This window comes from Loxodonta africana, chromosome 1 (assembly GCF_030014295.1).
Source record: "Loxodonta africana isolate mLoxAfr1 chromosome 1, mLoxAfr1.hap2, whole genome shotgun sequence".
NCBI classification, from domain to species: domain Eukaryota; kingdom Metazoa; phylum Chordata; class Mammalia; order Proboscidea; family Elephantidae; genus Loxodonta; species Loxodonta africana.
The window spans coordinates 83,245,850-83,255,594 of record NC_087342.1 but is presented as its reverse complement, the minus strand read 5'-3'; the positions used below and the strand labels follow the sequence as shown (position 1 = coordinate 83,255,594).

The 9,745-nt window shown below is 45.0% G+C and overlaps 1 pseudogene; it reads left to right on the top strand.

Moving 5' to 3' along the window:
• Positions 1 to 339: 339 nt before the first annotated feature.
• LOC100662153 (class I histocompatibility antigen, Gogo-OKO alpha chain-like) lies at positions 340 to 3,269 on the top strand (annotated as a pseudogene).
• Positions 3,270 to 9,745: the final 6,476 nt, after the last annotated feature.

The following is a 9,745-nucleotide window of genomic DNA, read 5'->3' as shown; positions in this document are numbered from 1 at the left end:
GGCCCAGGAATCGATGAGACAGTGTAGCAAAGAAGGATCCGTGCAGAAGGAGACGGTTCAGGGCAAAGTCCCAGTACCGGGGCTTGGCTTTCAGGCCTTGATGTCGGTATCAGGGGCGAGGAAACCTAGCCTTGTGGATTCTCCGTCTCCCCAGAGTTGCACTTCATCTCACAACCTGAAGCAGCTCTTTCTGCCTGGACAGAAGACGCGGCCCCAGTTCTCACTCCAATTGGGTCTCCGATTTCTGGAGAAGCCAATCACCGCCACCGCGGTTCCCGTTAGAAGATCAGCTCGGCCCGCCAAGACACAGATTGTCCCTTGAACCCCAGTACCCTGGTCATGGTGCCCCAGGCCCTCCTCCTACTGTTCTCGTGGACCTTGGCCCAGGCCCAGGCAGGTGAGTGCGGGGTCGGAAGGGAAACAACCTCAGCAGAGGCAGGAGAGAGGGGACCGCCCAGCCGGGGCGCACGACCCTCGGGGAAGCCGCGTCCCCCTCCCCCGCTCCGTCCTGACGCCCATCTCCATCTCCCAGCCCCTCCTCTCCCACCCCTACATCCCGGCCCTGCTCCTCCCCACGCCCCTTCTCCGTCCAGGAGCCTCTCGCCAGCCGTCCCCTCCCCGCCCGGATCGACCCGGACCCGGGCGCAGCGCGGGTGGAGGGGCGGTGGTCTCAGCTGCTCCTCGCCCCCAGGCTCCCATTCCCTGGGGTATTTCGACACAGCCGTGTCCCGGCCTAACCGCGGGGAGCCGCGATACATCGCCGTCGGTTACGTGGACGACACGCAGTTCGTGCGGTTCGACAGCAAGGCCGCGAATCCGAGGGAGGAGCCGCGGGCGCCGTGGATAGAGCACGAGGGGCCGGAGTACTGGAACCCCAACACGCGGGCGGGTCTACAGTGCCTCTGCACAATCCTTTCGTGTGGGACTGCGGAGCCTGCGCAGCTACTACAACCAGAGCTACGCGGGTGAGTGACGCCGAGCCCGGGTCGCAGGCCACGAGTTCCCTCGTCCCCACGGACGAGCTGGGGTCGCCCCGAGTCTCCCGGTAAGAACTTCACCCCGAGGCCGCGCGACCCGCCAGGCCCCTCGATCAGTAAATAGTCGAGGGGATTCATTCCTGTTTCCTTTTCACTTTAGAACCAAATTGCCTATAAACAATCAATGCTCTTTGGGGTCGCGGGGGCGGGGCTGGCCGCGGGGGCGGGGCTGGCCGCGGGGGCGGGGCTGGCCGCGGGGGCGGGGCTGGCCGCGGGGGCGGGGCCAGGGTCTCACACCTTGCAGAGGATGTAGGGCTGCGAAGTGGGGCCGGATGGACGCTTCATCCGTGGGTTCTACGGGCTTGCCTATGACGGTGCGGATTATATCGCCCTGAGTGAAGACCTGCGCTCCTGGACAGCGGCGGACATGGCCGCTCAGATCACCCAGCGCAAGTGGGAGGAGGCCGGTAATGAAAAGCACGTGGCGATTTACCTGAAGGAGGAATGCGTGGAGTCTCTCCGCAGATACCTGGAAAACGGGAAGGAGACGCTGCAGCGCTCAGGTACAAGGGATGCAGGGCCCCTCCCCGAAATCCCTTTGAGCTGGACCTGTGTCTGCCCTGCCAGCCTCTCAAAAGGAGGGAAGCAAAATGAAATAGCCAGAATACCCCATCGCATGGGTGTGGAGAGTGAGGAGTTAGCCCAGATTTCCACATCCCGTACCAGAGAGTGACTTGCCCAGAGGAGTCCTCTTTTTTCTCAGAGACAGGTAAGGGATCCGCTCTCTCTGGGGATAGTAGGGGAGATGATCAGCAGGTCTCCTTGATCCTGGAATTGACCTTGGGAACCCTCAAAGACTTTCTCCCCCAAGCCTTATTCTCTGCCCCACACTCAATGAGTCTGGAGATCTGATACCAGCTTTTCTGAGTTTCTAGGCCTCCACCCAAGTCAGAATTAGAAATCCCAGTTCTTCCCCTCAATCACCTGGAGCCTCTCACTCTAGGCTGCTTCACCCTGATTCTAGAACTTTCCAAGGAATAGGAGATCCCAGATCCCTGGTCCAGGCTGGGGTCTGGGTTTGCACTTCCTCCCTCACCCCAATTGCCCTGACCCTTCTAAGAATGATCAGATGAGCCCTTCTCAAGTGGCCCATGGGAGGTAATGCAGAGTTCCTAAATTTTCTGACTCTTCTCTTCAGTGCCTCCAAAGACACACATGACCAGCCATCACATCTCTGACCATGAGGTCACACTGAGGTGCTGGGCCCTGAGCTTCTACCCAGCTGAGATCACCCTGACCTGGCAGTGGGACGGGGAGGACCAGACCCAGGACATGGAGCTTGTGGAGACCAGGCCTGCGGGCGATGGGACCTCCCAGAAGTGCGCGGCTGTGGTGGTGCCCTCTGGAAAGGAGCAGAGATACCTGGGCCATGTGCAGCACGAGGGGCTGCCTGATCCCGTCACTCTGAAATTGGGTAAGGAGGGTGTTATGGATTGAATTATGTCCCCAAAAAATATGTGTAGTTAATCGTAACCCCTATGCCTGTGGTTACAATCCCATTTGGGAATGAACTGTCTTTGTTTTGTTAACGAGGCAGGATTAGTAGAGAATGTGTCTTGAGTCAATCTCTTGAGATATAGAAGAGATTAAGCAAGCAAGAGAGTGAGAAGAGATGGAGTAAGATAGATGCCAAGACACATGGAGATCTCCAGGGAACCAGGAAGCAGAAGCTGAAGAAATGAGGACCTTCCTCCAGCACCGACAGAGAGAACGCCTTCCCCTAGAGCCAGCATCCTGAATTCAGACTTTTAGCCTCCCAAACCATGAGAAAATTAATTTCTGTTTCTTAAAGCCATCCACTTGTGGTATTTCTGTTATAGGAGCACAAGATAACTAAGACAGAGGGGGATGAGGGTGGAGCTTCTTAGGGAAAGCAGGAGTCCCTCTGGAGACTTCCAAAGAGTCAGGGCTCCTCACCTCCCTTCTCTTTCCAGAACTGCCTTCCCAGCCCAGCACCCCTATCCTGGCTGTCCTTGGAGTTGCGGTCGTTGGAGTTGTGGCTGGAGCTTTTATGATCTACAGGAAGAAGAGCTCAGGTAGAGATGGGGATAGCACCTCGTTTTTCTTATTTCACTGGGGGTTTCAAGTCCCAGATAGGAAATTGCCATCCTGCCTCATTATGGGAGGTACCACCCACACACGTGCTGACCCAGTCTGGGGCCCTGAGTGCTAACAGTTAACTGCTAGGAAATTGCTCACAGGCCAGGGCCCACTTGGCTTCTCCTTTTCCTCTTTGCCACTGTCAACATCTATTCATCTCGAAATTTGTGGGGGAAGGGGGGGCAGGATGGAGGCACAATTTAGACACTGCCCCTGGGTGCTGGAATTGGGGGAGTGCAATTTAGAGATTACCCCTGTGTGCTCATTACCCTCACTACTCCCCTGGGACTGAATGATACAAGATTTGTTCACACCCCACTTTGTGATTCAAGAACTCCTGACTTTTCTTTCTTCAACGGGCGTCTGAATGTGTTTGCATTCCTTCTGGCATAATGTGAGCATGTGGTAGGACTAACCCACCTCTGCCCACCAGGATCGTCTCCCGACACTGACCTCTGTCCCTTCCCTGACTGACGTTCCGCATTATATCAGAGGTGGGGCTGGAATGTCTCTTTTATGGATTGAATTGTGTACCCCCAAAATATGTGTTGTAAATCCTAATCTCTGTGCCTGTGATTATAATCCCATTTGGTAATGGGTCGCCTTTGTTATGTTAATAAGGCAACATTAGTATAGGGTGTGTCTTGAGTCAGTCTCTTTTGCAGTTTACAGCCAGTGAGTAGAAACAGGATAAGATTGATGCCAAGACACTTGGAGATCTCCAAGAAATCAGGAAGCAGAAGCTGAAGTGAGAAGAACCTTCTTCATAGCCAACAAAGTCTTCCCTTGGAACCAGCACTCTGAATTCGAATTCTAGGCTGTTAAACTGTGAAAAAATAAATTTCTCTTTCTTAAAGCCATCCACTTGTGGTATTTCTGTTATAGCAGCACTAGATAACTAAGACAATAAGCAAAGAATATTTTTCTACAGATGGCTTGAGAAGAAATAAACTATTTTTCTGCAAAGGCATAACAGCATAGTAAACATCCAGATTAAAGAAGTAAATAAAACTTAGTTCAGTGTTGGAAACCCTGGTGGCATAGTGGTTAAGAGTTCGTCTGTTAACCAGAAGGTCAGCAGTTCATATCCACCATGTGCTTTTTGGAAATTCTGTGGGACAATTCTACTGTGTCATATAGGGTCACTCTGTGTCAGAATCGACTCGACGGCTGTGGGTTTGGTTTGGCTTGGTTTACTTCAGTGTCAGTGTCATAACCTGGTGTTCTCCCACTCGTGTAGGGCCCAGGCTTCTGTCCTGAGTAGATCCCCTGTGCAATTTCAGCACTCCCTTACCTGCATGGCTCAGGGTTCAGCCCTCTGTCTTCTCTGTGTGACTTAATCGCAGGGTCCCCTATCCCCAATTCTGGAGGAATGTGAGGCCTGTCTCCTCAATTCTCACCTGTTCATTTCTGTTACCAGCAAATATCAGGCACTCAAAAAAGTCAAATCTCACATTCTGTTGCATTTTTTCAACTGAAAGTGTATAAATGTTATTTGCCAAGAAATAATGTACATCTGTAGCTAAAAAAACAAAATTACATGTAACTAAAGAAGTCACAGATCTTAAGAGCCATCTATTCATTCCCATGTACACTTTCCATTTCCAGGCTATGCTTCATGTTTCAGTGTCTCTCACTCTGGTAAATGTACCTCACTCTGGGATAAAGTGTGCTAATCCTTATTTTATCTTCTTTCTTAGGTCTAACAGTACTCTCTTTTTTTACCTTTTAATTTCTGCTAAATTCAAATGATGTAAGTCATCTCAATGTTACTGCATTTAAACATGCAAAGTAGACTGAAGAAATGTAGGTGTACTTAAGAGTCACATTACTAAATAACTGATAGCTTGCATAGACTGAAGAAAATCAACTCGATATTTGACTCTTTGGCGTTGCTCCCGTTTTACTTTATAACCACTATAGTACTGCATGTAGTCAAACTTGATGTATTATCTGTACGTATATTTGGAGGGAAATGCAGTATAAAAGAATGAGTAGTCTTTAATTCTGCATTTTAGTCTTGGCTTCACCATTACTGAGTATGCTATATGCAAATTACTATTTTCACTGAATCACTGTAGCAATAAAATGTAGCAGTATCAGTTGCAGTTAATTCTGACTCATGGGGACCCCGTGTGTATCAGAATAGAACTGTGCTCCACAGGAATTTTAATGGCTGATCTTTCAAAAGTAGATCACCAGGCCTTTCCTCCAAGCCACCTCCATGTGGACTCAAACCACAACCTTTTGGTCAGCAGCCAAGTACATTAACTGCTTGCACCATCCAAGGACTTCACAACAAAATGTAGATCATATCTATTTATCAGAGTTTAAGTGAAAATTAGAAAGGTTGCAATTCAGGCATTAAGCAGTGCCTGTCACATATTAATCAAGCAACAATTAGGGTGTCAGTTTTAATATTTATTCATCCATGTGTTTGGAGATAGAAAGATATCACCTGTGGTCATTACTACATATCACAAGTAAACCATTATTTTATGACCTAAAGTCAAATCATCTAATACCCGCAATAGCTCCTTGTATGAATGGGTAGCACATGTGTCATTTAGAAGAAAAAGACAACTCAAAAAATCACTTGAAGTTGAATCAAAGACCTAAATATAAAATCTAAAATAATAAAGACCATGGAAGAAAAAATAGCGACAGCGCTGGGGGCCCCAATCCATGGCATAAATAGTTTACAAACCATAGGTAACAATGCACAAATGCCAGAAGAGAAACTAGATAACTGGGAGCTCCTAAAAATCAAACACTTATGCTCACCAAAAGACTTCACCAAAAGAGTAAAAAGAGAACCTATAGACTGGGAAAAAAAATTTTTGGCTATGACATGTCTGATAAGGGTCTAATCTCTAAAATCTACAAGGTACTGCAACATCTCAACAAAAAAAAGACAAATAATCCAATTTAAAAAATGGGCAAAAGATATGAAAAGACATTTCACCAAAGAAGACACTCAGGCAACTAACACAATCATTACCAAATGTAAATCAAAACTACAATGAGATACCATCTCACCCAACAAGGCTGTCAGGAATCCAAAAAACACAAAATAGCAAATGTTGGAGATGTTGTGAGGAGATTGGAACTCTTATGCACAGCTGGTGGGAATGTAAAATGGTACAACCATTTTGAAAACGGTATGGCGCTTTCTGAAAAAGCTAGAAATAGAAATACCATACAATCCAGCAATCCCACTCCTAAGAATATACCTGACAGAAATAAGTGCTCTCACATGAATAGACATGCACACCCATGTTCATTGCAGCACTATTCGCAGTAGCAAAAAGACGGAAAGAATCTAAATGCCCATCAACAGATGAATGGATAAACAAATTATGGTACATGCGCACAATGATAAAGAACAGTGATGAATCCTCGAAACATCTCACAACATGGATGAATCAGGAGGGCATTAGGCTGAGTGAAATAAATCAGTTACAAAACAAGAAATATTGTATGAGATCACCATTATAAGAACTCAAGAAAAGATTTAAACACAGAAAAAAAGCATTCTTTGATGGTTATGAGGGTAGGGAGGGAGGAGAAGGGGAAATCACTGATTAGATAGTAGACAAGTGCCAACTTCGGTGAAGGGAAGGACAACACACAATACAGGGGAAGTCAGCACAACTGGACCAAAGCCAAAGCAGTTTCCTAAACACATCCAAACACTTTGAGAGACAGACTAAGCTGGAACTGGGACCTAGGGACCATAGTCTCAGGGGACATCTAGGTCAATTGACATAACATAGTTTATAAAGAAAATGTTCTACATCTCACTTTGGTGAGTAGCACCTGTGGTCTTAAAAGCTTGCAAGTGGCCATCTAAGGTACATCTATTGGACCCATCACACTCAGAGCAAAGGAGAATGAAGATAACCAAAGACACGAGGAAAATACTAGCCCAAAGGACTAAAGGACCAAATGACCCAGAGTCTTCACCAGCCTGAGACCAGAAGAGCTAGATGGTGCCCAACTACCATCAACTATCACCCTCACAGGGAACACAAGAGAGACTCCTGGACAGAACAGGAGAAAAATGTAGAACAGAATTCAAATTCATATAAAAAGGCCAGACTTAATGGTCTGATTGAGACTGGAGGAACCCCCAAAACTATGGCCCTCGGACCCTCTATTAACCCAGAACTGAAACCATTTCTGAAGCCCACTGTTCAAACAAAGATTAGACAGAAACAAAAAGTAATACACAAGAGGAACATGCTTCTTAGTTCAATCAGGTACACGAGACCAATTGGGCAGCTCCTGTACAAAAGTAGGATGAGAAGACAGAGGGGACAGGATGAATGGACAAGGGAAACCACACGAAGGGAAAGGGGGAGGGTGCTGTCACATTGTGGGGATTGCAACCAATGTCACAAAACAATATGTGTACAAATTTTTGAATGAGAAATTAACTTGAGGCATAAACCGTCACCTAAAGCACAATAAAAAAAAACAACTAAATAGTAAAATAAAATAAATTTTTTTTAAATAGTACATCATAGAAAACATAAAGATGAATATAAAGTCTTTAACTGAATAGTCAGTATCAATAGTTCAAATTATTTAATGATGTTAGTAAATTGGGATTTTTAGAGTGTTTATTTTAACAATCAAATTAATTCATACCGTAGTTTTATTTCACATCCCATCTATGACATAGAATTTTCACCTGAAAACTAACTTAACCTAAGACATCCATTGAGGAAAACTCTATGGAGTACAGACGCTTTCTCTGGAAACTTGAAATTGAATTTACAGTCTCATTACCTCAATACCTCATTTAAGGCATTGATTTCCTTTTCATCTTTACAGCCTCTCTACCTAATAAGTAATTAGCAGACTGTTGAAATCAATGATTAACAATATCCTAAAATATAAAAAATATTTTGAAAAATCCTAAAATATAAAAAAATATATAGATACTAAGAATTCCTGTGTCATAGGGTTTGATGGTAGGTTCTAAATGAGTTAATGCATGTAAAAATTGTATTGCAGTGCTTGGCACACAAGGGATTATTAAGGATTAGCTCTGTGATAGTTAAGGTCGTGTGTCAGCTGGGCCAGGCCATGATCCTCAGTGGTTTGGCCGTCATGATATAGTTTGGCAATCGTATAATAATTTGATCACCTCCATGATGGGATCTGCTGTGAGTAGCCAATCAGTTGAAAGGGAGTATCTTTGGCAATGCATCAAATACACAAGGACTTTCCGGCAAGACTCACAGCCTTTTGCTAGCCCTGGATCCTGCAGCTGGCTCCTATTCGTCTGACCTCTGGTTCTTGGAACTTAAGCTAGCAGTTTATCTGCCCTCTTGCCTGCCGATCTTGAGATTCTTCGGTCTCTGCAGCCTATGATCCAGGAAAAGACTCCAGTCTAACCCACAGACTTGGGACTTTCTAGCCTCTACAACTTTACCAGCTTTGCTTCTCTAGGGAGCCCAGCCTAAGACTTACACTTTACTGCTTTTGCTTTTCTAGACAACCCAGCCTAAGACTTACACTTTACTGCTTTTGCTTTTCTAGACAACCCAGCCTAAGACAAGCTGGAATTCTTGTTTCTGTTAGTGCATACTACTAGCCTAAGATAATGTGTAAACAAAGGCAGCATACACGTCTTCGCCCTCAGTAGCTTTGTGTGACCACATACAGGGTGGCTTTGAGATTTAATGAAATGAAATACAGAATGTGAAAACTGCTCTTTGTAACCCGATGAATGTAATCTGTAACCCTTAAACCACTAATTGACTGACAGAGTAACTCAGAGGTTTGTCACTGAGGTGAACTATTTACTTTCCATCTGAATATACACCGTTTTAGGGAAGATTGCAAATTTCACAATACATTCCTCACCATTTAAGGAAAAAAGATTGTAAACTAAAGAGTTTACTACTTAGCTAATCTTTCTCAAAATGCTGCTTCACTCAACTAGTTAATTTTGTTGTGTTAATGTGTCTTATAACTTTAAAAAAGATGAAATAATTTCTGGACTAGAATAAGTCTCTGACCCTAAAGTGGGATATCAACTTCTCTCCCAACAGCAGTTTGCTATGAACAATCAGCGGGTCACTGATAACTGTCCAAATTCTTACATAAAACAGGATCATAAACCTACTCCATAAATGAAAATCTCTATAAAGTAGATAAATTATCTAAATTTTAATATGAAAAATCAAATATCCATAGGTTGAACTCAATGAGCATTCAAGAAAAACACGCAAAAACAAATTCTTGAACATGCTCAACACTCTTAATATGTACTTGAGGAAATTGAAGCTAGAAGTGTTTCAGTTTCCTGCTCAAGTCCACATAGCTAAGATAAATTGTATTTAGAACAAGCCTTTGTACACTCTATTAAAAACTATATATATAAAACAATTGCCTTCCAGTTGACTCCAACTCATGGCTACCCTATGTGTCAGATTACAACTGTGCTCCACAGGATTTTCAATGACTGATTTTTCAGAAGTAGATCACAAGGCCTTTCTTCCAAGGTGCCTCTGGATGGACTTGAACCTCCAGCCTTTTGGTTAGTAGCCAAGTGTGTTAACCGTTTGTACCACCCAAGGACTCCCTTACTCCTT